At 39.5% G+C, this 25,294-nt stretch overlaps 1 pseudogene; it reads left to right on the forward strand.

Annotated features, from left to right (window-relative positions):
* LOC118650639 overlaps positions 1 to 22,348 on the forward strand; it is a 50,827-nt pseudogene extending 28,479 nt beyond the window's left edge.
* Positions 22,349 to 25,294: the final 2,946 nt, after the last annotated feature.

Consider the following 25,294-nt stretch of genomic DNA (forward strand, 5'->3'; position numbering starts at 1 on the left):
TGCTAGATAGGCCTATCTCTATTTTTGTTTCCTGCTGAGTAACTGAAGGATTCATAAGTCACATCCTTAACCTCTTCAAAGAGCCTTTTGTGTGATTGAATATTCTGACCTTCTTTCTGGACCTTCTAAGACACTAACAAAAGGTTGTCCAGACACATCCTTAAGTCTTCTCTCCAAAGCCTGCTTTACTGACATTGAATCTCCCAATTAGGCATTATTTTCAATATGAATAGGCTGAGAATTTCAAAAATCATCTAACCCTTGTTCCTTTCAGGAGCAGGAACAAGGGCTTGAATGGAATGCCAGAACAAATATGGATGTACCAATTCCAACGCCATATTCACATGTTTTTTAGAATTTGTTCCAGCAGTACACTAACTATTACCAAAACCTATATTTGTCTCCTATGGCTACTGTAACAAATTAGCACAAAGTGGCTTAAAACAACAGAAATTTATTATCTTATAGTTTTAATAGTTAGAAGTCTAAACTGGGTCTCACTGTGCTAAAATCAAGGTGTCAGCACAGCTGTCTTCCCTTCTGGAGGCTCTAGGATAAAACCCATTTTCTTGCCTTTGTCAGCTCCTAGAGGCTGCCTGCATCACTTGGCTCATGGTCCCCTTCCACCTTCCAACTAGTCATGGTCAAGCATATCTTTCTCATATTGTAACACCCTGACTCTGACTCTTCTGCCTCATCTTCCCCATTTAAGGTCCCTTGTGATTACATTAGGCCCATCCTGATAACCCAGGATAATCTCTATATCTCAAGGTCATCTGATTATCAACATAAATTCTATCCTCAACATTAATTCCCCTAAGCCATGTAACAGCATATTCACAGATTTCTAGGTGTCATTATTCTGCCCACCAGACTTACACTAACTCATTTATTTCTCTTAACAACCCTGTAAGGTGGGAATTATGATTACCTTTATGTTACTGATAAGAAAAAGACTCAGAGATGTTGAGTCACATCTCCAAAGCTACTGTGTGTGGAGTTCACCACAGAACTATAGTTCTGATAACTGGAATGGTGAGCCAAAGTTTTCTTCTCCTGAGGTCGTGTCTCACCAAAGACTGAGCTTGAGGACTGGAAGATTTAAGCAAAAGCGTGGAAAATGTATTATAGGCAGATTCAGACTCCCGGCATTGGAAGGGGGCCCAAATAATGGGTTGCCAGTGAAACCTTGTAGTCTAGAGGTATATATTTGCTACAAGCCTACTCTATATCTATCTGTGTAAGCCACCTGATTGATTCCCTCAATTGTTTTTGCCTAGCAACGACCCTGAACTTTCCCTGTTCCTGGGCAACAGTTCACCTTATTGTTGCCCACCCTTCCTAATTTCACATGCCTCCCGCTCTAAGTCTAAAAATATTCTATCATTTCTGCATGGCTGGTTCCTGTGATTAGATTTGCTCAAACTGTTGTGTCTGCTCCTGCCTATGTTCCATTTGTGTTTGTTTTCTATTGGACCTCTGCCCTGTCTGTGTAGCAAGCTTACTCCTCTCAGTTCTATAGCTAAATGTGTATGAGTATAAATATCCCTCTCTTAGATAAAACTACAGTCCACCACAAGTACTCTCTTTCAGTCTTTACCAGCATACTTTGAATATTTATGGCAGTCATGGACAATAACAATGCTTCTGTTGGTGTTCGGGCTTATGAGGAGATCTAAGAATTTATATATCTACCTCAACTTGCTATAGTCTTCCAAATTACTAGTTCTCATAGAGCCAAGAAGTGCAATGAGTAGATGAGAAGGCCCACACCTGATGAAAGTCTATCCTCAGTAGATGATGAAATAAGTGGACAACTCGAATGCTCAGATGGAAGGAGATAAAAACAGATTGGTCAAAAACAAACTGACCAAAGCAACTATTTAGTTGAAAGTGAATCTTCTGGTACCTTTGGTTCATTGTAGGGGAAGTCCTGGTAAATTTTTATGTGCTACTTACGAAATTTCCATTTCCCCACTTTCTTTATGCTTTTAAAAATTTCTCACTTATTTTGTGTCTCCTTTAATCATTTGTAATAAAAATAAATTTTGGAAGCAAACTCAATGTTCAGCACTAGTAAAGTCACTGTGGTCCAGTTAATACCATTTACTCAGTGCAAATAAATTATAAAATATAAACTGCTGATGAAAAAAGAATAATTTTCCACCAATTTCCACATTTGTAAACACTAATAATTAAACAAAACAGGTAAAATTGCTTGAAAAATAGAAATTAAAAAAAAACTCAAGTTGGAAAATGTATAAACTTTTCTTTCAATGTTTTAAATATTTTTTATTTTGTTATTACAATCATAGAAAAAGTCAGAAATACAGACATAAAAGATGTATTTCTATATTTACATAATAGAAAAATTAAAGACACAGACAAGCAGAAAAAAATATATCTATCATTCCACTCTCATAGATGACCAGTTTATTAACTCCCTAGTAAATCTCTTACAGATACTTTTTCTAACTTATATGTTATCTCTCTCTCTCTCTCTCTCTCTCTCTCTCTCTCTCTCTCTCTGTATGTATATATATCTATATATATATATATATATATATATATATATATATATATATATATAATGTGGGGAAGCATGGGACTTGGTTGGAATGTTTGTAAGGAGAAAATTCTGAGAAAAGGGAAGTGTGCTAAAGGCCACCCACCTTGTTTAGCAGAATTCTGACTTAGGGGAGTGCTAAAGGTGGTGCCCCTAATTATTCCTTGACCTTTCCAAACAAGTCTGTGCGTGTGCAAACCCTCGGGTGTTTACTGGAATCCTCATGCTTAATCTTTGGGTGTCCTTGCTTAAAGGACACTACAAACACATGTGTCCTCCCAAGATTACTTACCCTGCTGACTATATCTTTAAGATAAACTTTATCTCAAACTGCTGTTACAGTAAAATCCTAACGAGGCAAGCGATTGAGGCTGTCTGGTTCCTTTAGCCAGGCAGTCCCTTAGCCCTCTCTTTCACAGCGAACATTGTGTTGGATTAACCTATTCATCCATGGCTCAGGGTCTGCTGGTCAGCCCCAGCAATATATTATACTTGCATTTTATGTTATTCTCAATAGAATCATGCTGTTAAAAAGTACTTTGTAACCTGCTTTTTAAGCCTAACAATGCATCATAATATTTTGTCAAGATATACATTTCTTTTTATTTTTAAATTTTTAATGTATTTTTATTGATTTTACAGAGGAAGGAAGAGGGAGAGATAGAAACATCAATGATGAGAGAGAATCATTGGTCAGCTGCCTCCTACATACCCCATACTGGGAATCAATCCTGCAATCCAGGCATGTGCCCTGACAGATTAGCAAACCATGACTTCCTGGTGCATAGGTTGATGCTCAACCACTGAACCACACCAGCTGGGCAAGATATACATTTCTGAAACATACTTTTTCATGGCTGCATACTATTCCTTTAGATAGATATACCATGGTTTTGTTCAATCAATTTCCTATTGCTGTGCATTTAGATTGTTTTAACCTTTTAGGAAATAATGCAGAGTAGGCATAATTTCTGGGAAGAGTTAGCAAAATTTGAAAACAATTTTAAAATCCAAAAATGTAAAAAAAACACAAAGTGGAACAAAACCTCAACTATAATACATAAATATTTGGGGGGAAATCAATATAGAACTTTGAGCATTTATTTTTTGACCTGTTTTTTTTGCCAATTGTTATCCAAATTATTTTTCTAAAATTAAGTTGCTTTAACTCAATAATTTAAACCAAACCTGGTTCAATTTGGTTATTCATTCTGTCACAAGGCTTTTTTAAAAAAATCAAAGTTAAAATTAGTACTGAGAAATGTGCCTCTGATGAGAAGGGGAAAAAATCTAACTCAAGACAGAAATTGAAAGAGCTGAATGTGACGGCATTGGGAGGCAGTAAAGAGAATACAAGTGATTAGTTAACTGGGAGAATTAAATATCATTATTTTTCTGAAACTGCCAAGATCATATTAATCTGAAATATGGAAATAGTGCTGGCAGTCACACCTTGGGTTTACATCACATCTTCAAGTGAGACATTTCCATCCAAAGGTATCCACCTCGGCTGCTAGTGCTGGCAGAGATAATATCTCCCTAATCCAAATTATGAATTGATCTCCATGAGTCATTTGTCCTGAAATGTTAAGCAGACACAGTACCTTCTCTGTTAAAAGACTCTGTGCTGTGGAGTTACAGAATCAATGCAGCAAGCATTAAATGTTACTGTGGATGGTGATGATTTCTAAATTGTTAACTAGCTGCCTTTCTTGTTGTGACACTAGTTAGTTAAAATGTGACCAACAAGCTAATGCCCCCTTTAAGCCTTATTGGAAACATCAATACTTTACGAAGATGTGACATTACATCTTCAAAAATTTTTTAAAAAGTAAATTATTTTTTCCTAAATATAAAATTATTTAAAAAAATGACAGTTTCTCCCTGTATTATTCTAAATAGCAATTTAATTTAATCCGATTGTTTGTCTAGTAGAATTTAACTTGACTTGGCCAACATTTCATTGGTTAATTCAAAAGAATAAGTGACTTCACTCTTGTGTATAAGCCATATCATTTTATTTAACATTTATGGGAAGTTATCACATGTTAAGCACTAGGGATGTGAAGATGAGGAGGAGAAGGGGAACTTTGCATCAAACACAGTGCCTATAGGTCTCAGAACAGTGCCTGGCACATAGTAGGTTCTTAATAAATACTGAATAAATAGAAGATAAGGAGAAAAGGGGGGGAAAGGGGGGATGAGAAGGAAGGAAAGACAAGGTTCCTTCCCTTAGTAGCTTACACATTTTGGGGTGGAGTTACAGAAAAGTCCTAGGCTGGGAGGCAGGGCACCTTGTTCCCATAATTTGCTACCAACCACCCAGAATCTGGGAAAGTTCTTTCTCTTCCCTGGGACTTACTTTTCTGAACTGCAGGATTTGGGCTCTCTTTCAAAGTTCTAGAATGCGATACATAACACCTTATCCACAAAAGTGGTCATTTGTTCTTCCTGCTTGCCTTTTGTGTACACCCAGGCGCCCTGTGGCAGGGGCGCAGCTCACCTTTCTCTCTTACGCTCTTCACTAAACGGCAACAGACCTAAGGATAAGCAACTCCTTCCAGCCCAACCCTGTATCCTAAGAAAAAGCATTGCTTTCTCCTTTCGGCCAATTCTGGCCTTTGTCTTTTCTCTTTAATGGCATGAAAAGGAGCCAGTCCGACTCCCCCCAGATAAATAGCACCGTGCATGCAGCTTTATGTCAGAGACTGACCAGGAACTCGGCTTTTCTTGTAAAGATGAGTGAGTGCTCTAAGCAGCTCAGCTGGGTTGGACCTGCAGTCACTTCTTAGAGGGTCCAACCCACAAATCTGAAATGAGTTTAGGAAATTGGACTTGGATCCTAGGACACAGGAGAAGAAAATAAAAAGCACTGAGGTTGCTCGTGCTGTCTTCTTGCGTTGCTTTGACTGCTGCCTTCTGGGCTCCCATTAAAAACCTCTTGTATGACAATTACTACTTTTTGATTTTTCAAAATGTCATGGAGCCTATTTAGCCAATAGATCACTTCGTGCAAGGCTCCAACTTCTCTTTTAAATATTGCATTAATCTTTTAAATGTCAAACCATGTGAGTTATTGGCTTGGCAACAAAATAGTTTTTCCTCTTGGCTCTTTTTATCCTTCCCTTATTAGTACAGAAAAGCCAAACCAATACTTCACAATGGACACTTATGCAGGTCCTCGGGGTCTAACTAATACTCCTGTCATGCAATGTATATCCTATGCTACAGAGGCACGATAGAGGCATGCCTCCCCAGTCATGCCTATCTAGGACATGGCTCACCTCACTGTGCTCATCAGCTGAGATTCTAAGGATACTTCACCACCTAGGGAGTAGCTAAAAGGCGCCCAGGATGATGCTTCCAAGACCTAGATCAGTGATGGTGAACCTATGACACGTGTGTCAGAGGTGACAAGTGAAATCTTTTTTTGGTTAATTTTTCTTTGTTAAATGACATTTAAATATATAAATATCAAAAATATAAGTCTTTGTTTTACTATGGTTGCAAATATCAAACAATTTCTATATGTGACACGGCACCAGAGTTAAGTTGGGGTTTTTCAAAATGCTGACACACCGAGCTCAAAAGGTTCGCCATCACTGACCTAGATCTTGTCTAGCTCTGTCATAGGCCAGCTGTGCAACATGGGGACAGTCAATTCACTTCTCTGAATTCTTCTCTAATATGAGGGAGTTTTAAAATTGTCTCTAAGCTCTGAAATTCTTAGATCATTAAACTCTTTACTGTCCAAAGTATTTTAGAGTGAGAGTAGAGAGGCTCTAGCAAGAACCATACATTGTAAACTCTGGTCCACAAAGGGCATAATGATTCACACGAGACCAGTGACTACTATTGGGACATATGGTGCCCCCTTTTCTGAAAGTAGGTTGGTGATGCAATAAGTGCCCAATTCTTTGGAGCAGAAGGCCTTTTCTCATATCCTGGATTATGAAGTCCTTAGGCGAATCATTTAAATTACCTAACCTCAATTCCCTTGTCAGACAAGTGTATGTATATGTGTCCTGTCTGTGATATTGTGAATGGGGTCCTGTGCCAAATTTGAGAAACATGTGCCATGTCATTGTGTCTGACTGGCCATGTCATGGTCCTGTGATTATATGAGACTGAGTCTACATTATGACGACTGAGAGTTTTTGTATCATGGGGATGTCTGTGGCACTCTTCATGTCCTTATTTCCTTGGGCACGAGACTGGCTTTATCACAGCTATATGGCTGAGGGTCGCTAGGCTTGTATATGATTTTTACCCTAACTGCCTTACAAAGTGGCTGTAGAATAAAATAACATGATGAGCATGAGCAATTTGTCCCATTTATATCACTTTTAAAGGGCTTGCTCACATGACATCTGTTTTGGGCATCCTAATAGCTGAATGGAGTATTTTATTACTTTTATATTATTACTTGGGGCCCAGTGCATGAATTTGTGCACCTTGAAAGGAACTGTGGGCCACGAGGCTGTAGTAGGCACAGGGGCGGGTCTCGGCCCATCCTCCATGTTCCCGCCCGGCCCCTCCCACCATGGCCCCCAGTCCCAATCGCCCCTCAGGAGCAGGGGGAGGTGGAGAAGTCCTCAGGGGTGATCAGGGCTGGCAGCTGCCACTCGTACCTGCTGATGGCTCCAAGTGATCGGGACCAGTGCCAGGCTCAAGCAGCAGGTGCGAGCGGCATGCAAGAGCACAGAATTTTCAGTAACCACCAGAGACTCACCCCAATGACAGCGACCAGCACTTAGCCTTGGTCTGGTGCCCCTGCTCACCTGCTCCACCATCCTGCCCCAGCCAATTCCCACCATGTTCTGCACACACACCCTGGTGGTCAGCGCACATCATAGCGACCAATTGTTCAGTTGCTCGTTGTTCCACTGTTTGGTCTATTTGCATATTAGCCTTTTATTATATAGGATTGTATAGACCAGGATATTTAGAACTTAACTGATAAACTTGAAGTAACTCAGCTAATCAAGAGGAAAGCTATATTAAGCCTAGTTCTTTATCATTCCCAATATTTCATTTATTTATTTTCCCCATGATACACACCTCCTTGTGAAAAGTTACAAGGTCTACCATGAAGCACATTATAAATGTAAGACTTTGTTGTTAGTATTAATGAAAACTCTGGAAGGACGGCTACGCAGTTATAATTTCCTAGGCTATTTATTGGTTAGGTTTTACTGAGTAAGTGCGTTATTTCCTACTTCACCACTGAAGATATAGCCAAAGTTGATATCAAAATTAGTAGAAAAGGATCACAGTTTTTAATGTCAACTAGTAAAATAACTTGTCTGAAGGCTTGCACTGCAAGTTCTGTGGTTGAAATTGCTGTGATGCCTGCTTAATGCTTTTAGTGTATGAACAGAGTCTGCACCTGATCTACTGCTCTATGATCAATACTTTCTCCAGACGATAATGCAAAAGCCTTACTTTTTCTATACTATGATACCAAAACTGAATCATCAGCAGACTGGGTCATGAACTACTTCTATAGGTCAAAGGTAAATTGTCACTGAGCCAATTTCCTCTTTCTTATCACCCCACTGGTCATGTGCTCAGGAAAGGAACTGTTCCTGTAGCCCATACACTCAGAGTTTAACAACAGCAGCCTTGTGGAATTAGTATAGAATATTGATAAAATAGCACAATAAATAATAGTTATTTAGTATAGACATTATTACAAGAAAATCATATCCAACATCTTTGTCTTTTAGCACAAAACTCCCATCAACTGGGCTAGGTAGCCAGCCATAGTCATTTCCATTTTGTATTCTGACAATCATTTCTTAAACAGTTATCCTGGGGGGGGGGGGGCGGGAATTAATTAAGTAAACATTTTTCATTAATAACTATCCTTAAATCAAATCTTTGAATTTTTTATCTAATTTTTATGCATTTGTTTACTGCTCTCTTTAGAATAATGAACAAATTAATTTATGTTATTACTTGGCCAAGGATGTCCTTGTAGGTATCACTTATACATGAGAGGCTAGGTTTTAGGTCTGTGCTAAAGACAATTAAATTCACAGGTTTCTATACATCCTGAGGCAAGAAGCTAATGTGTTGTTTTTATTGTTGTTAGTAAATTCCATTCATTTAACACATAGCATATGCCAGGTTCTGAACTAAATGTTTTATATACACCATTAATTAATTTATTTATTGAGCACCTACCATGTGCCAGGGGCTATAGTCAAATAAATCATTGATCTCTGCATAATAACAGACCATGTATTTTTGGTGTGTTTTTTTAAAAACATGATTTTCTGGCCCTTATACTCTTCATCTGTCTATTGGGGATAATAAAAACCATTTTTTTCTTCCCACAACTGTTACAAAGATCTCAAAAGATACTAGACATTAAACCTTGTGAATAATTAAAAGGGTTTCAAAAATATAAATGTTAAGAAAACCACAGAAATGTTTGGTTTAGATTTTGTTTTGTTTATTTGTTTCCCTAGATTCTGAACCTTTTATATCACTGAGATTTTATTAGAATGCCTTCCAGAGAAAAGGCTACCTAAAATAGTCTAACCAAAAACACTTATTTTTTCCAAATAACTAAAAACCTGGGGATAGGCAATTCAAGGCTCAACAATGCTAAGGACCCAGGTTAATTCTATCTTCCTGCCACTTCAAACTTAGAGTTTGATTTTCTTCTTCAAAATCATACAATCACTGCTTCATCTCCAGAATTGCATCCACATTCCAGGAATATCTCCTATACAGTTATATGATATAATTCGGGAAAAGAAGTTCTTTCCAGATGAATTTAGAATTGAAGATATAAACTATAGCTTCCTGCAGATAAAAATGGTCAGTTTATTAATAAATAGATAAAAAGGAATGAGATTCCTTATTATAAAAAGAATAGAACATTTTGGGGGAATTCTTTACAGAAAAAAACAACTCCATATAATTATTGCAGACTCAAAGGTTAAAAGGGAAATTAAATGGGCCCGTGCCTGGAAACTGTCTCTCAGAATCAAATTTGCAAAGAGAAATAGGGAGAACTGGAGTGGTTGGAAAAATATGCATCATTCAAACTATCAGAACAGGAGCAGAGAAAGAATGAAAACAAAATACATAAAGACCAAGTATATTAAGCTGGAATGAGAACACCATTTCTCTAAGGAGCATATATTAGTTCTCCAGAGAAACTGGACCAGTAGGAAGCCAGGGAAGAGCTGCAGCTCCCGCCCGAAGGCTCTCAGTTGGCAGAACTCCCTCTTCTTCCAGGAAGGTCGGGTTGGATGAGGCCCACCCACATAATGAAGGATAATCTACTCAAAAGTCTGCTGATTTAATGTTCATCTCATCAAAAACCACCTCCACATCAACATCTTGATATGTTTGACCGAATACTCAGGGACCATGGCCCAGACAAGCTAACACTTAAGACTAACCATCACAGGGCCTATTGAGATCTTAGAAAACAAGCTAGGCACATACAAAGTACAGACTATAGTGATTTTTACAGAGTGTCAGGATCTAGGAAATGATTGGGAAACACCCTCCCAAAACTCAGCGATTCCATATTAAAAATAAACAATCCCTTGCATTTTGGGTTAGCTGTACTTAATAATTATGGACTTGCGACAGAGTTGGGAGGGTATGATCAAGAAAATACTCCAAGATTATTATAGTACCTAAAGTAATGTCCTCAGGTCAATCATACCTCTTTTTGTTCATTCCCACTTATCATGTCACTCTGTTATGCTTCTCATCCAGAGATTGAGCCCAATTCCTCACCCCTTAAATCTGGGGTTTTCTAGTGACTCTTTGACCAGTAGAATGTGATAGAACTGATGTGAAACTTTCATGACTTGCATTTCCTTCTTTGACCCTCTTAACACTACCAAGACCACTATTCTGTGAGGAAATCCAGATACATAGAGAGGTCCAGCTGTCCCAACTATGGCAGTTGGGTTCAGTCCATACTGACGTGCCAGCTGTGTGTAGCCTCATGAGAAAACTCAGACAAAATTAGCAGATGAGCAGTCAGACAAACCAAAGATTTATTTTGAAATGGGTAATCTTGGCTTTAAGCCATTAAGTTTTGAGGTAGTATGTTGTACAACTATTAAAAAAAAATACATCATAGTCATTCTGACAGGTATGAGGTGATATCTCATTGTGGTTTTAATTTGCATTTTTCTAATGATTAGTAACATTGAGTATCTTTTCATGTCTATTGGTCATCTGTATGTCCTCTTTGGAGGAGTGTGAATTAGGTTCTTTGCCAATTTCCAATTGGATTGTTTGTTGTTGTTGTTTGGTGTTATGTTTTATAAGTTCTTTATAAATTTGGGATATTAACTCTTTATCAGATGCATCACTGGTGAATATTTTCTTCTATTCGGTGAGCTGTCTTTTCATTTTGTTGATGGTTTCATCTTCTCTGCAAAAACTTTTTAGTTTGATGTAGTTAGTAAATCAACAAAAAAGTGTTGTCAAGGATGTGGAGAAAAGGGAACCCTTGCGCAGATTGGTACAGTCACTGTGGAAAACAGTATGTAGTTACCTGAAAATTTTAAAAATGGAACTGCTTTATGACCCAGCAATTCAATTTCCAAAGAAACCCAAAACATGAATCAGATAGAATATATGCACCCCTATGTTCATTGCAGCATTATTTAAATAGCCAACATTTGGAGGCAACCCAAGTGCCCATCAGCAGATGAGTGGATAAAACAGCTGTGGTACATTTATGCAATGGAATACTATGCTGCTGTAAAAAAGAAGGCACTCTTACCATTTGGAACAGCATGGATGGACCTGGATAGTATTATGCTAAGTGAAATAAGCCAGAAAGAGAAAAACATATGATTTCACTTATATGTGGAATCTAATGAACAAAACAAACTTAAAAACAAAATAAATAGACTCATAAATACAGAGAACAGACTGACAGCTCTCAGAGGGGAGGAGGATTAAGGTGCTAGGTGAAAAAGGATAAGGAATTAAGCAAAGAAGAAACCTCATAGACACAGACTATAGTATGATAATTTCCAGAGGGAAAGGGGGAGGCAGGTAGAAGAGCGTAAAGGGGGAATAAATGGTGATGGAAAGAGCTTGACTTGGGGTGGTGAACACACAATACAATATAGAGATGATATATCATAAAATTGTACACCTGAAATGTATATAACTTTATTAACCAATGTCATCCCAATAAATTCAATAAAAATTTTAAAGAAAAAGAAACTAAAACATAATTGCAATTTATTTTTTGTCATGGCTGCCTAGTCCTTCATTGGATAAACTCACAATTTTCAACAATCCATTCATTTCTTCTTAAATATTTAAATTGTTCCCAGTTTATTGCTTTCAAAATGTCATTTATGAACATTTATATACATTTATTTATGTAGATTTATGTAAACAGTTATACAAATCCAAAAATTTATCTGAAGTCTACACCTAGGAGTAGAATTACTGTGTAGAGACGAGCATTTTAAACATAACTATCAAAGCAATTATCAAACTACAATCCAAGCTATAAACCATGCAGAGATTAAACAGATAAACTATAAAAGGTTAGTAAATATACTAATTAAAATCAAGAACTTTTTCATCAAAGATAACATAAGAAAGGAAAATACAAGCAACATATTCGAAAAAGTATCGCCTACATTTAACTAACAAATAATTAGATTACTTAACAGACTCATAGATACAGAGAAAAGAGAAAAATACAAACAACTTACTAGGAAAAAATATGACCAAAGGTATCACAGAAAAAAAATGATGGTCCATAAACATATAAAATAGTCCATAAACACTACTAAGTAGGGAAATGAATTTCTTAGTGAGTTCAAGATGTGTCTTTGCCATTTTCAAGGGGGTAGGTGATATCAGTAAAACAAAATTTAGATTATGGTTCATAGCTATCTACCTAACAAATTTATCTCTTAAATATTCAAAAATTAAAAATCTGAATTTAAAATCGTGGCAGTAAAATATACAATGTTGATGAAGGTACAGGAAAAGGTATCACTAATTCTGCTGGTAAGAATGTAAATTAATACCACATTTCTAGCGATTCATTGGCAATATACCTCAGAAACTTTTAAAATATGTACACTTTTTTAGTCAAGAAATTTACTTCTGGGGATTATCACAAGTGGCAGGATATTTGCACTAGAAATGCTGATTGCATGCCTTGACCAAATGCCCTTCTGTAGTCCTTCTGGAGAAGCAACACTAACCTTTTATACCGGATAAACTTGACCTCATCCTGTTAGAGTTGAATGGACCAAGAACTGAGCCATTCTAAGAATGAGTAATCAACAGACTCTGGACAGAGGTTTGATATGTCAGGCATCAAATGATGAGAGGGGACAACAGGAAACTAAGAGCCTAGAGCCAGAAAGATTAAGGGCTGCTGTGAAGCATTAATAAAAATGGGGAAAGATATGGCATAACAGAAACAGGAATTATGAGGAAATAGAGGAAGATTATTTATAAAAAGAAGAGAATGAAATAGGTGCACAGAGAGAAGCAGCTATCCTAGGGCTGTTTGAGACTGCAATGGTTTTCTACGTCCAGTCCCAGATCATATATATTACTAAAATAAAATATCTTTTTATTGATGATCCTCAAGCAAAATTCTGGGTTTTTTTTTAAACCAAACGGATTCTCACTAAAATAACACCAGAATAAAATAAAGTGTAAGGATGTAAAATTGTGATGCTGAAGCATATTAATTAAACTATAGGTTATGATGATAAATTTTTTGTCTCCTCTATGTGATATGTGGTTTGATCCCTGAGGGCAATTTAATTCTAGGGAAGAAAAATATGAGTAAGGCTTTTGACTATTAGATCAAGCAATGTTTCCTGATTTAATCTCACCAGCAGTATACAACAGCGGTTCTCAACCTGTGGGTTACGACCCCTTTGGGGGCCGAACGACCCTTTCACGGGGTTTGCCTAAGACCATCGGAAAACACATATATAATTACATATTGTTTTTGTGATTAATCACTATGCTTTAATTATGTTCAATTTGTAACAATGAAAATACATCCTGCATATCAGATATTTATATTACAATTCATAACAGTAGCAAAATTACAATTATGAAGTAGCAATGAAAATCATTTTATGTTTGGGGGTCACCACAACATGAGGAACTGTATTAAAGGGTCGCAGCATTAGGAAGGTTGAGAACCACTGGTATACAACATTTTGAAGCCACAAAATGGCTTAATAACTTAATAAAATTAAAAGAAAAGGAAGCAAGCATATTAAAGAACAGTATACCTAAATATTTGCATTTCATCCTTGATATTTGCATATACAATATGTGATAGACAGATGGATCAGAAAGGATGTATAATAAATATTGACTGTGGTCATCTTGAATGGTAATATTATTTATATATTTGTTTTTGCCTTACTGCATTCTTAATCTTTCTACAGTAAAATGGATCATTTTAGAAATTATTATTTTAATATCTTAATGTGAGACAGTGATGATCGGTGCCATTGGACATCACCCCCATGTATTTCTTCCATGGGAAGGGCCAATTCCATGGGAACAGTTTGAAGATGCTGATTATGGTCAGACATTTTACACTTACTCTCATAAATGAGTGCTTCAGAATGAAACACTAGGTAAGAGTCATTCTGGAGCTGGACATTGAGAAGATGTTGATAGTTGTACCGAACTATCAGAACCACCATGGTTAGGTCTCCTGATTGTTCTGGTCACAAGTACACTTCTTTGCTCATGTGATTTAGAAAGAAATGCCATAGGCTGTTACTGGCAAATTGAGTTATTTGATGTATCATTCAACATTGGAACGTTTTTTAATGAGAAAAAATTAATAGCTGAGTTTACTTCTGTGATAACGTTTTTAATTAAAATTCCCTAATAAACTTATCTTTAGGGTTTTATAAGATGGTTGTTCAATGTTAGTTTATTAATACAGACTATTTATTTAGTAATGGCTTTAAAATAGATTCCATCTGTAATCTGTAGCAAATAGGATTTTAATAAACAAGAAATGGTTACTTTTATGTCATGTTAATCATTAAATTGAGTCAGGAAATAACAGAGTTGAATTAGATGAAAATATTAAATCTTTAGCAGGAGGGTAGATAAAACCATTTGATTATTTCAGATTTACCTATGAATTAACTCATTGTGAAAAGATAATAAAGAATTCAATTATTTCCCCATCTGTTAGAAATTCAGTTAAATGTTACTTAGTTTCTATAACCACAAACCTCCTGCATCATTCCATTCTTAGTATTATCTCTACTGCATACTGACGCTACTGAAGAGTGAACTACAACTATCTAAAGACAGGAAATAGCATGAATTCCATTTTACATCTATGACATATCTGCCCTCTGAATTTCATTCACTGTTTCATTCACTCAACATTCATTCAGTGATATACAGTGGTGGGTCTCCTCAATCCCCAGGCACACATAGTTCTCCGCCCTCAGCTCTCCTCTGACACTCAGGAGCTCTCTCTGCACTTACCTTGCAGTGTTGCCATGATATAGTTACATGACTACTGCTTCACAAAATGATGAGCTCTTTAAGGCCAGGGACAATATCTAATCCCTTATGAAGTAATGAGACAAAAAAATACTATTTAAAGACCACACTGATTGTACCAACTTCTACCCATTAGGAAAACCATCATAGTTCTATGAGATGAAAAGGACTTTTGGTGTGTTTTCTTTACTTCACAGGCACTTTTGCAGAAGTGAGAAATGACTGAAATTGCAAAACCTCTTTCAATTGTTTTGGGCTGTTATACAGTGGGAACTAGAGCACACATCCCACTGTTTAGCAAAATGCCTTTAGTGTATCTCCACATAGTCAAAGGTGTACCCAGAGCAGAGAAATGGAAAATAAGTTGACTTACATAAGGTAGCGAGGAGAATTTAGTTTCTCTGGGGCACTTAAGAGGTGGGACTAAACTGAAAACCTGAGGTTCTAGAGAATGGCTCTCTGGTGAATGACCAATTCTTTAGTTTTATGATGTTGGGGACAAATCTTCAATCATCACAGATCAATGTTTGTAAATGCCTACTCTCCATTTCAGCTTTTAACTCATGGTAGACTGGTAACCGACCACACTTTGAGTAACATTGGTCTAGATGTAAGGTAGTTAAAGGACCCTTAGAATGCTTCTTATTCAACTCTAAGTTGTTATTGCTAATCTATAAGCACCCATCATGTCACCAAATTTTTTAATTGTGGTCAACACAAAAATGTTTCCTGAAAATGGAAGGTTTTGAGGTTGTAATTGGTGGTTGAGGGGTTTGGTAAACAAGGAAGAGAGATAATTTTATGTCTTGGTCAGCACAGATACAAGAGAATGAAATAGATGGGTATATATAAAAGTTCAATGAAATAAAAAAATTGAAGCCAAAATAACCTTGAGGATGTAACCTCTGCAGACTGCCAACAAGACCACTAAATGATGTATAAGTTAAGCAAAGCCAAGTTTATTGCCCAGTGGAATAAAGTAGGTCGCTACCTTGACAGAGTCTTAGTCCCATCTTGAAAAAGAGAGAACAAAGGAAAGATATTTATAATGTTCTGGTTTAAGATGGGTCCTTCAATGTGGGAGCAGAAGTAAGCAGAGTTTGTGATATACTACTTTAGAATTGGCAGACAGAGGTTTTGAAAAATAATGTCTTTTGATAAACCCAGTTGAATAATCTATTGTTCTCAGAAAGCATTTATTTACCTTAACCCTACCAGACCGCTGTACCGATTTTTCGGTAATTTCCACACAAAGGTGGAATATTGGCGCTAGATTAAAGGTAGATGAAGGGTAGACCTATTTTCTACAATGTCTCCAAGTTCCATTTTATTCCAACCACTTGTTTGCATGTAACTAACATTTTTCTATATCATGTTGGTTTTTTCTCTTTAATGCTCAGGAGCCGAAGTATAGGGGACAGTTAGGTTCAGGGCCTCAGGTCTGGTAGGATTAATAAAGGCTACTTGGATAGTCTACTATTGAAATAAGTGGATTTCAGAAAGTTCATGAGACATAACTCCTTCTCAGTAAGAGTTTCCTGGAAAAATAGTCATGTTAGTGCAGAGTGAATAGTAATGTCATAGTAATGGAGAGAGTAAGTTACAGGTTTCAGTTCTGAGTCACCAGCAAATGCAAACCCTATAGAAAACATTAGAATAGGAAATTTAGTCTCATGTGACATCTAGGTTATATTTGTTATTCACAGTATCTAGAAATGGCAAGCACATCGTAGGGACTTGACAAATACTTCTGAAAAAAATAGTAAGTAAGTAAATAAATTAGTCAGTAAATGAGCACACTAACCTAATACTGCTTCAGTCAAAGCTGGAGATCTACATTTTCTAATGTTCACTACCATAATGACTTTTTATTTTAGCATAATCTTTTTTTCTAACATAATCTTTTTTATTAAGAGGAAAAAGCAAAAGCAACCATGCTAAGCTTCAAACATGAGCATGCAAGCATGTCTGATGAATGACCCTAAACCACTGGAATTGTACACAGCTTATCTTGAACTTGCTAGAAATCTGGTCTCCCAGAATCAGCCATGTGAAACCTGAAAGTGACTTTCATAAAGAAGTGGTGTTTCTGCCATGGGAGGCAATCAGAGGCCTGAACTCAGTATTCTGCCTGATATATCTGATGTAATTCCTACTTTGTACTTTGCTCTCTAATTTGAATTCCATTAGACATGTGTTTGAAACCAACAGCATTTCTTTTTTTATAAACTTGTCTAGGAGGTACAGAGCATTATTCATTTATACATACTCATTTATGTATTATGAATTTGGTCAAATAAGGGCATCTAATCTTGTCACTTCCTAGATACCAGGAGAAGGGATGAGTCTGAGTCAGCTATCTTAAAAGGCTGCTTAGAACAGCAAAGAAAAAAAGTGCTGTAAGCGAATGAGCCCTGGGAGAGTAAGGACCAGAGAAAGATGGGAATATCCTAGTCTGTACATTCAAGGAACATTCTCCAATGCCAAATTATAAAGGGAGGTCTGGATCTCACTTGGTTTGTGGGTTGAGACCTACCTGTAGTATTTTTAAGATGTCTAGTCACTGAAATGCTATGATCTCTGAGAAGAAAGGGAGAGATATCATCTCAACTATATTTTTAGAATATTTTAGTTTTGTTTGTCTCTCCAGCTGAGCTTGGGCTTCCAGCCTAATGGTCTGCATTTAGAATGTTCTGTTGGAGTATTCAGTTCATTTATTTTTAATCAAAGTGTTATTAAAATTATAAAACTGCTATGAAGATTAAAAGCAGACAATACAAATTACATAGGTAATGTGGTGACATTAAATATTCACCCACCCAGCTAATTTTGTAACTTCAGAGTGAAAAGCAAAAAATAGCTATGGCTTCCAGCTTTGTTCTTTTTGGTTTCCCACCAGTTATCCCTGGGAACTCCTGTCATTCTGATGTGATTCAAGAGTAAGTGTTTCTGCCTTGGCCAGATAGCTCAGGTGGTTAGACCATTGTCTCCACACACCAAGGTTGTGGGTTCAATCTCTGGTCAGGGCACATACAAGAATCAACCAATGAATGCATAAATGAATGGAACAACAAATTGATGGAATCAATGGCGCTCTCTCTCTCTCTCTCTCTCTCAGTCCATAATAAAAATAGAGTAAATGCTTCTTTGTAGCCTGATAGACTGCTTCTAATTGAGCCTCTAAGATAAGTGATATCTCACCAGCCCATCAGTGTGAAAAAATGGGGGAAAGGGAGTGGAGCATCAGTAATCTGTTATCGTCCCAGACAAGAAGAACCAGTTTCATGATCAATAGAAGCTATAGAACAAATACAGCGTGGGCACCTCGAAGTGATGAAAGAAGTCAATGCGCATTAAAATGTCTGTAATACTTAGTTCCAGGACCTGTGAGAAAGGTGGTTCTATACAGAAGTTATCTGGTTCTGGCATGACTTTTACCTTTGTGGATAGACAGTAGAAATGCTAAGGAGAAAAGGCCTACCAAAAAGTATAGTTGAACAGGAAATACATTATACCTAAAAAGCACTTTTAAATTCAAGATCTATCATACCTTTCAACAATTTATTGAGATTGAAAGCAATGGTTAAAAGAGCAGAGGTGTAGGAAGGTGAAAAGACCTACTCAAAACCATTCTGGAAGTATAGGTATGTAGGTAATAGAGTGAGCATTAAAACCAGCCTCTAAGTCCTACAGTCTTTCTACTACACTACCAGTAAGCAGGAAATTCTAGGTGTGTGTGTGTGTGTGTGTGTGTGTGTGTGTGTGTGAGAGAGAGTGAGAGAGAGAGAGAGAGAGAGAGAGAGAGAGAGAGAGAGAGAAACTAGACAGTACAGTATACTTTTGTATAGGATGCACACACCCAATATCTTCTTACCATTGTTTCTACAATGCATGGTTGTACTAGTTGATAGATATGCATTTTTAGAAATATAGCCACTTTAGAGGCTTCTTAAAATCAAACATTAATGTTTTGCATAAATATTTCCATTAAAGAGAATAAATCCAGAAGAAAAAAAGATATACTTCCTCTCCTCTAAAATGTCATTCAGGTAAAAAGCAGGCAATCTGAAAAATAGCAAATATTTCAAAACTAACATTGATTATACATGTAAGACTCTACAATAGTTTTGGGAAAGAATGAAAGCAATTGGAAAGAACTCATTAAAGCAATCTTTTTCAAGGAAGAGAAAATGTTACTCCTGGGTTTCTTAGTTAGCAAAAGAAATTCCAAACTATATCAGTGGTTTGCCTCAGATCAGAATCTGCATTTTTCATTATTTTAAAGCACAAAGCTAGGTAAATTTTCATGAGTCCTGGGTCTAGCATCCAAGTGCAGGCTGTGGGACCTGTGTCCACTGAGATCCAGTCAGATTCCAACCGGAGGGTTTAGACCATTGAAGAATGGTCTAGATGTGCAGCCTCTGAAGCTAATTCTTTGGCCCTCTCACATTTCCTGTGAGCTCTCTAGGATTCTTTAATTTATTCCTTTTCTGTTTACACTGCCAATACTAACCTTTATTTTTTTAACATCCTCACACAGAGATACAAAGTGCATCCTTTATGTAATGGCCAGAGTGTGATTTTTATATAAGCATCAATACATGACACTTCCTTAATGAAAACCTTACAACAGACTCTCTATTGCCACCACACCACAGCTCAAACTTCTTATCAGGACTGTGGGCCCAGATCTTGACCACAGAGAGAGATCTCTGCTACAGCCTGTATCTCCATGTGATCGTCCTGCCTGTCACATGGAGATACAGTGAATCACACCACTCCAGGCACAATGATAGGTTACCATCACTCAGATAAACCAGCTCCTTTCTGTTTTGGGACCTTTGCACTTGCTGCAGTCTCCAGGCAACCAATACAGCCACACCCAGACTACACCCCGAGTGGTACAAAGGATACAACCCCCCCCCCCAAAAAAAAAACCAAAATCTGAATAGTCCCTGAGAGCCCACAGGGACTGGCCTAAAGACAGTCCTTTTTATTTACTTATTTTATTTTATTATTATTTTGTTATCTCTTTTTTCTTTATTTTCCTTTTTTTGTTTGTTTTTTTTATTTCTATTTCTATTCACATTATTTTTTCACCATTCTCATTTTTTAATTTTATCCTACTTTTTAAAATAATTTTTTAAATATTTTTACTAATTTTTTTCTTCTTTTTCTCTCTTATCCACTCATCCTCTTTCTACTTCCTCTATACTGAACTGAGGTCCTCCCCATATTCATCCAATTCCTTAACCTTACTTTCTGTATATAAGATTCGCCGCGGCTTCTCCGGCGCTCCTCTTATCTCGCGTGATTTCCTCTCCTGGACACTCTCCTCTGCCCGGGAGCTATTCTTTTCTCCTGCCCGCTTCTCTTCTCGCATGATCTCTTTTCGGTGGACACATCTCGCGAGATCTTTTTAACTCTTCTCAGGAGATATTTCTTCTCACATGCTCTTTTCTCTTGTGCGCTTCCTCATTATCTTTTCTCGCGTGATCTCCTCGCTCACCTCTTCTCGCGTGATCACTTCTCTTCCTGGGCGCTCCTCTTCTCTCGCGGGATCTCTTTTCCTCTCCCGGACCCTGATCTCGCGTCATACTCTCCTCATCCCGTGAGCTGTTCTTTTCGTGTGCCCTCTCATCTTGCGTGGTCTCGTCTCTTGGCTGTTTTGCAGTCTCGGAAGACTTCAGTGGTCCGGGGAGGATCACTTTCTTCAAAGCAACACAACGTTGAGTTTTTCACAAATTGGAGGCAAAACCTTACACCAGCAAAAAGGTTACACCTCATGCTGTGGTGACGTTTGCTTTATCTTGGTGGTCTGGAACTGAACCTACAGTATCTCCAGGGAATTTGCGAGGATCGCTGAAGGCGCGAAAGAGGAACAGCGCGAGGCAGAAAGTGAGTTACCTTAGCGATGTCGGTGGAGTTGCACAGCCAGGGCCAGGACCCCTGTGTCCACACCTGCAGTGAGTGCAAGCAGTGGTTGGAGGCACACTGGCACTGCCCTGGGTGCTACGACTACAACCTTTGCATCAACTGCTACAACACGAAGGGCCACACCCACAAGATGGTGAAGGTGGGTCTGGGCCTGGATGAAGAGGCCAAGGGGGGCGATGAGGGCGGCAACCAGGGTGAGCTGCTGCCCAGGAGCCCCGGGGAGTCTCTGTGCCAGAGCATCCAGCGCTGCATCCAGTCTCTGGTGCATGCCTGCCAGTGCCTCAACGCCAACTGCTCGCAGGCGGCCTGCCAGAAGATGAAGCGGGTTGTGCAGCACAGCAAGGGCTGCCAGCGCAAGAACAATGGAGGCTGCCCAGTGTGCAAGCAGCTCATCGCCCTTTGCTGCTACCATGCCAAACAATGCCAAGAAAACCCATGCCCCGTTCCCTTCTGCCTCCACATCAAACAGAAGCTCCGCAGGAGCAGCTCGGCTCCGACAGGAGCTGTTCCGGCTCCGCCAGCAGCGGCTCCGGCTCCGGCTCCGGCTCCGCCAGCCGCTGATCGGGAACCACCTGCAGCAAGGTTAGCTCATTCGCCATGAACACCCATAAAGTGCCTCAGCAGTCTGCCCTCCCCCTCCTTCAGCACCACCCTGGACACCCATACACCCCAGCAGCCTAACACACTCCAGACACCGCAGCCTTCGACTCAGTCCCCGCCCTCGCTGTAAGCATGTCACTAGCCAGCTTCTGCAACATGGCCAGAACTTAGCCCGCCACCACAGTGTCTACGGGGAAGCCCACTAACTTTCAGCTCCAGCGCAGCCTCCAGCCCAGCCTGCAGAAACTGAACGCCATGCAAGCCAGCGGTCCACGACCTGATGTCCCTCTGCAGCAGCAAGCAATGGGAGGCCTGAACCCCCAGGGCCAGGCCTTGAGCATCATGAACCCGGGGCCCAACACCAGCATGGCGAGTATGAACCACAATAAAGAGGGGTGCTGCGGAGCAACAGCAGCAGCTGCAGCAACACCAGAAAGGCAGCGCTGGCATGGCTGCAGGCCTGGCAGTACACGCCCAGTTCCAGCAGCCTCAGGGATGCTGACGCTACCCGCAGCCATGCAGCAGCAGCAGATCCAGCAGCAGATTGGGTTCCAGGCCAGCCAAACCCTGTTAGGCATGTTCTGTACCTTTCTCCTGCCCTTAGTTTCTCCCCTGCATTCAGTACATTTTTGTTGTCCCTGCTTGAGGCTCCTGTTTTCTTCTGTTTTCCTGTTATTCCATTTCAGGTGTCACAAGAGACAACTAAGCAGCTGAGAAAAGCAGCTCTATACTCAACTTCCTACAACCTCCTGCACCTACATCTGACCCACACAGAGACATAAATATCCCACCCTCCCTATTCTTGCTTGCTGAAATGGATATATTAGTGTGTATTAAAAATAAAATTTCTAAAACTCTCAAAAAAAAAAAAAAAAGATTCTGCCCCCATGCTCTTTACTAGGTATTTGGTGTTTGTATGTTTTGGTTTATCTGTTTGTTTTCTGGTATTTTCTTCCCACATATATATATATATTTTTTTTCCTTTTTCTTCTTTTCCTTTTCTCTCATACCATTTTTTCTCTCTTCAATATCATTTGTGCTCTCTTTTCTCTCCCCTAATTCTATTTTCTTTGGTGGTCACTTATATTGGGGTTATCAGTGTCATGAGTACATTTGTGTTTTGTTCCCTTTGTGTTGTGTCTTGTCGAAGTGAATTTTATCCTGTTTGGCTAATGTGGTAGAGAGCGAGCCACATAACCAGACACCCAGAGAGGAGACTCCATCCATGAACGGGTCATTAACACTCCAGACCCAACTGTAGAGGCAGGAAGAAGGCAGCAGTGAGGGAGAGAGTGTGAGGGAGTGAGGGAGGGAGCAAAAGAGGAGTGTGTGGTCATGTGGGGGGTGTGTGTGTGTGTGTGTGTGTAGGAGAGAGAGAGAGAGAGAGAGAGAGAGAGAGAGAGAGAGAGAGAGAGAGAGAGAGGCACAGTTAGATCCTGCAGGACCTTCAGGGGCAGGCTAGCCAGGCAGCCATTGTTCCCATTGCAAACAGTTCTGGAGCAGCCGGATCTTCTGCAGAGGCCATGCCTTTTTGAAGGGGAGAGCTGCTGTGACTGGGAGCCCAGCCTCATTTCCACCCAGGGTGCCCTCACATAACACTCAGGACTCTACAGCCACCCCCACCAGGGACCTGCTGCCTAGGCTGGGGTCCCACGGACATCTAGACTCCAGCCACCCTGGGTGCAGGCTCCTGAGAGTTCTGAAGCATGCTCCCCTCTGGCCAGCCCAACACTTTAGCCCAGGGCAACGCAACCATGCAAACAGCAGCCATGTGAGCAGCCTGCCCCCATCCGAGGAGCAGCAGCTGCGCAAGCAGCCCACCCCCATACAAGAAGAAGCAGACCTGCAGGCAACCTGCCCCTGTTTGAGGAGCAGCAGCCCCACAAGCAGCCTGCCCCAATGCGAGGAGCAGCAGCCCCACAAGTGGCCCGCCCACATCCGAGGAGCAGCAGCCCCATGCTGCCCACCCCCACCCGAGAAGCAGCAGCCACATGAGTAGGCCACCCCTGTCCAAGAAGCAGCAGCTGCACACAGCCTGCCCTCATCTGAGGAACAGTAGCCTCATAAGCAGCCTGCCTTGTCCGAGGAACAGCAACTGCATGAGGAACCTGCCCCTGCCAGCCAGAGGAGCCACCACTGCTACGAGCTGCGCCCACCAGAGGAGCCACCACCAACTGAGGAGTAGCCACTGTCATGACCGCCTGAGGAGCAGCCGCTGCCCGAGGAGCCATTGCCGCCCAAGGTGCAGCCCCTGCATGACTCAACATCTAGATCAAGCAAAATTGGGGAGACAAAAAAAAACCCCAAAGGAAAAAAAAAGGAGAAATCACCAGAAAAGCGGCCAAGTAAAATGGAGGCATGCAATATGTCAGAAAAAAAATTCAGAATGAGGGTCATACAGTTCATAAACTGGATGGATGAAAAAAATCAACAACTTATGTAAGAATCAAGAGAAATAAAGAGTGATATAGATGCAATAAAAAACAGCATGGAACGTTTCAACAGTAGACTAGGAGAAGCGGAGGACCGAATTAGTGAATTAGAAGACAGGGAAGTAAAACACACCCAAACTGAACTGCAATTGGAGAAAAAAATTAAAAGACAGGACAAGAGCCTAAGGGAGCTTTGGGACAACATGAAACAAAGCAACATATGAATAATAGGGGTGCCAGAATGACAGAAATAAGAACAAGGGTTAGAAAACCTATTTGAAGAAATAATGTCAGAAAACTTCCCTGATGTGGGGAAGAAAAAAATCACACAAGCTTAGAGAGTCCCAAACAAGATGAACCCAAAAGAGCCACATGTGGACATGTCGCAATTACAATGGCAAATGTTGAGGACACAGAGAATCTTAAGACTACAAAAGAGAGACAGAAAGTTATGTATAAGGGATCTCCCATTAGATTGTAAAATTATTTCTCAACAGAAACATCAGGCCAGAAAGGAATAAAAGGAAATTTACAAAGTGATGCAAAGCAAGAAAATGAATCCAAGAATAATCTATCCAGCAAGGATATCATTCAAAATTGAAGGGGGAATAAAGAGCTTCACAGATTAAAAAAAAAAAAAAAAAAAAAAAGGTTAAGGGAGTTTATCACCACCAAGCCAGCAATGCAAGAAATGTTAGAGGGACTGGTCTAAAAAGAAGAAATAAAAAGGGAAGAAGGGCCCTGGCCGGTTTGACTCAGTGGATAGAGTGTCGGCCTTTGGACTGAACGGTCCCGGGTTCGATTCCGGTCGAGGGCATGTACCTTGGTTGCGGGTGCATCCCCAGTGGGGGGTGTGCAGGAGGCAGCTGACCGATGTTTCTCTCTCATCAATGTTTCTGGCTCTCTATCACTCTCCCTTCCTCTCTGTGAAGAATCAATAAAATATTTTTTTTTAAAAAAAGGGAAGAAGGAACACAGGCACAAAAAATGGCTACAAACAAGTACCTACCAATAATAACTTTACACGTAAATGGACTAAATTCCCCAATCAAAAGACATTGAGTGGCTGAATGGATAAAAGAAAACATGACCCATATATATGCTGTCTATAAGAGATCCACCTCAGAACAAGGGACTTACACAGACTGAAAGTGAAGGCACAGAAAAATGTGCAGGCAAATGGAAATGAAAAAATAGCTGCAGTAGCAATACCTATATCTGACAATAT

The sequence above is a fragment of the Myotis myotis genome, unplaced genomic scaffold, assembly GCF_014108235.1.
Source record: "Myotis myotis isolate mMyoMyo1 unplaced genomic scaffold, mMyoMyo1.p scaffold_m19_p_3, whole genome shotgun sequence".
NCBI lineage: Eukaryota > Metazoa > Chordata > Mammalia > Chiroptera > Vespertilionidae > Myotis > Myotis myotis.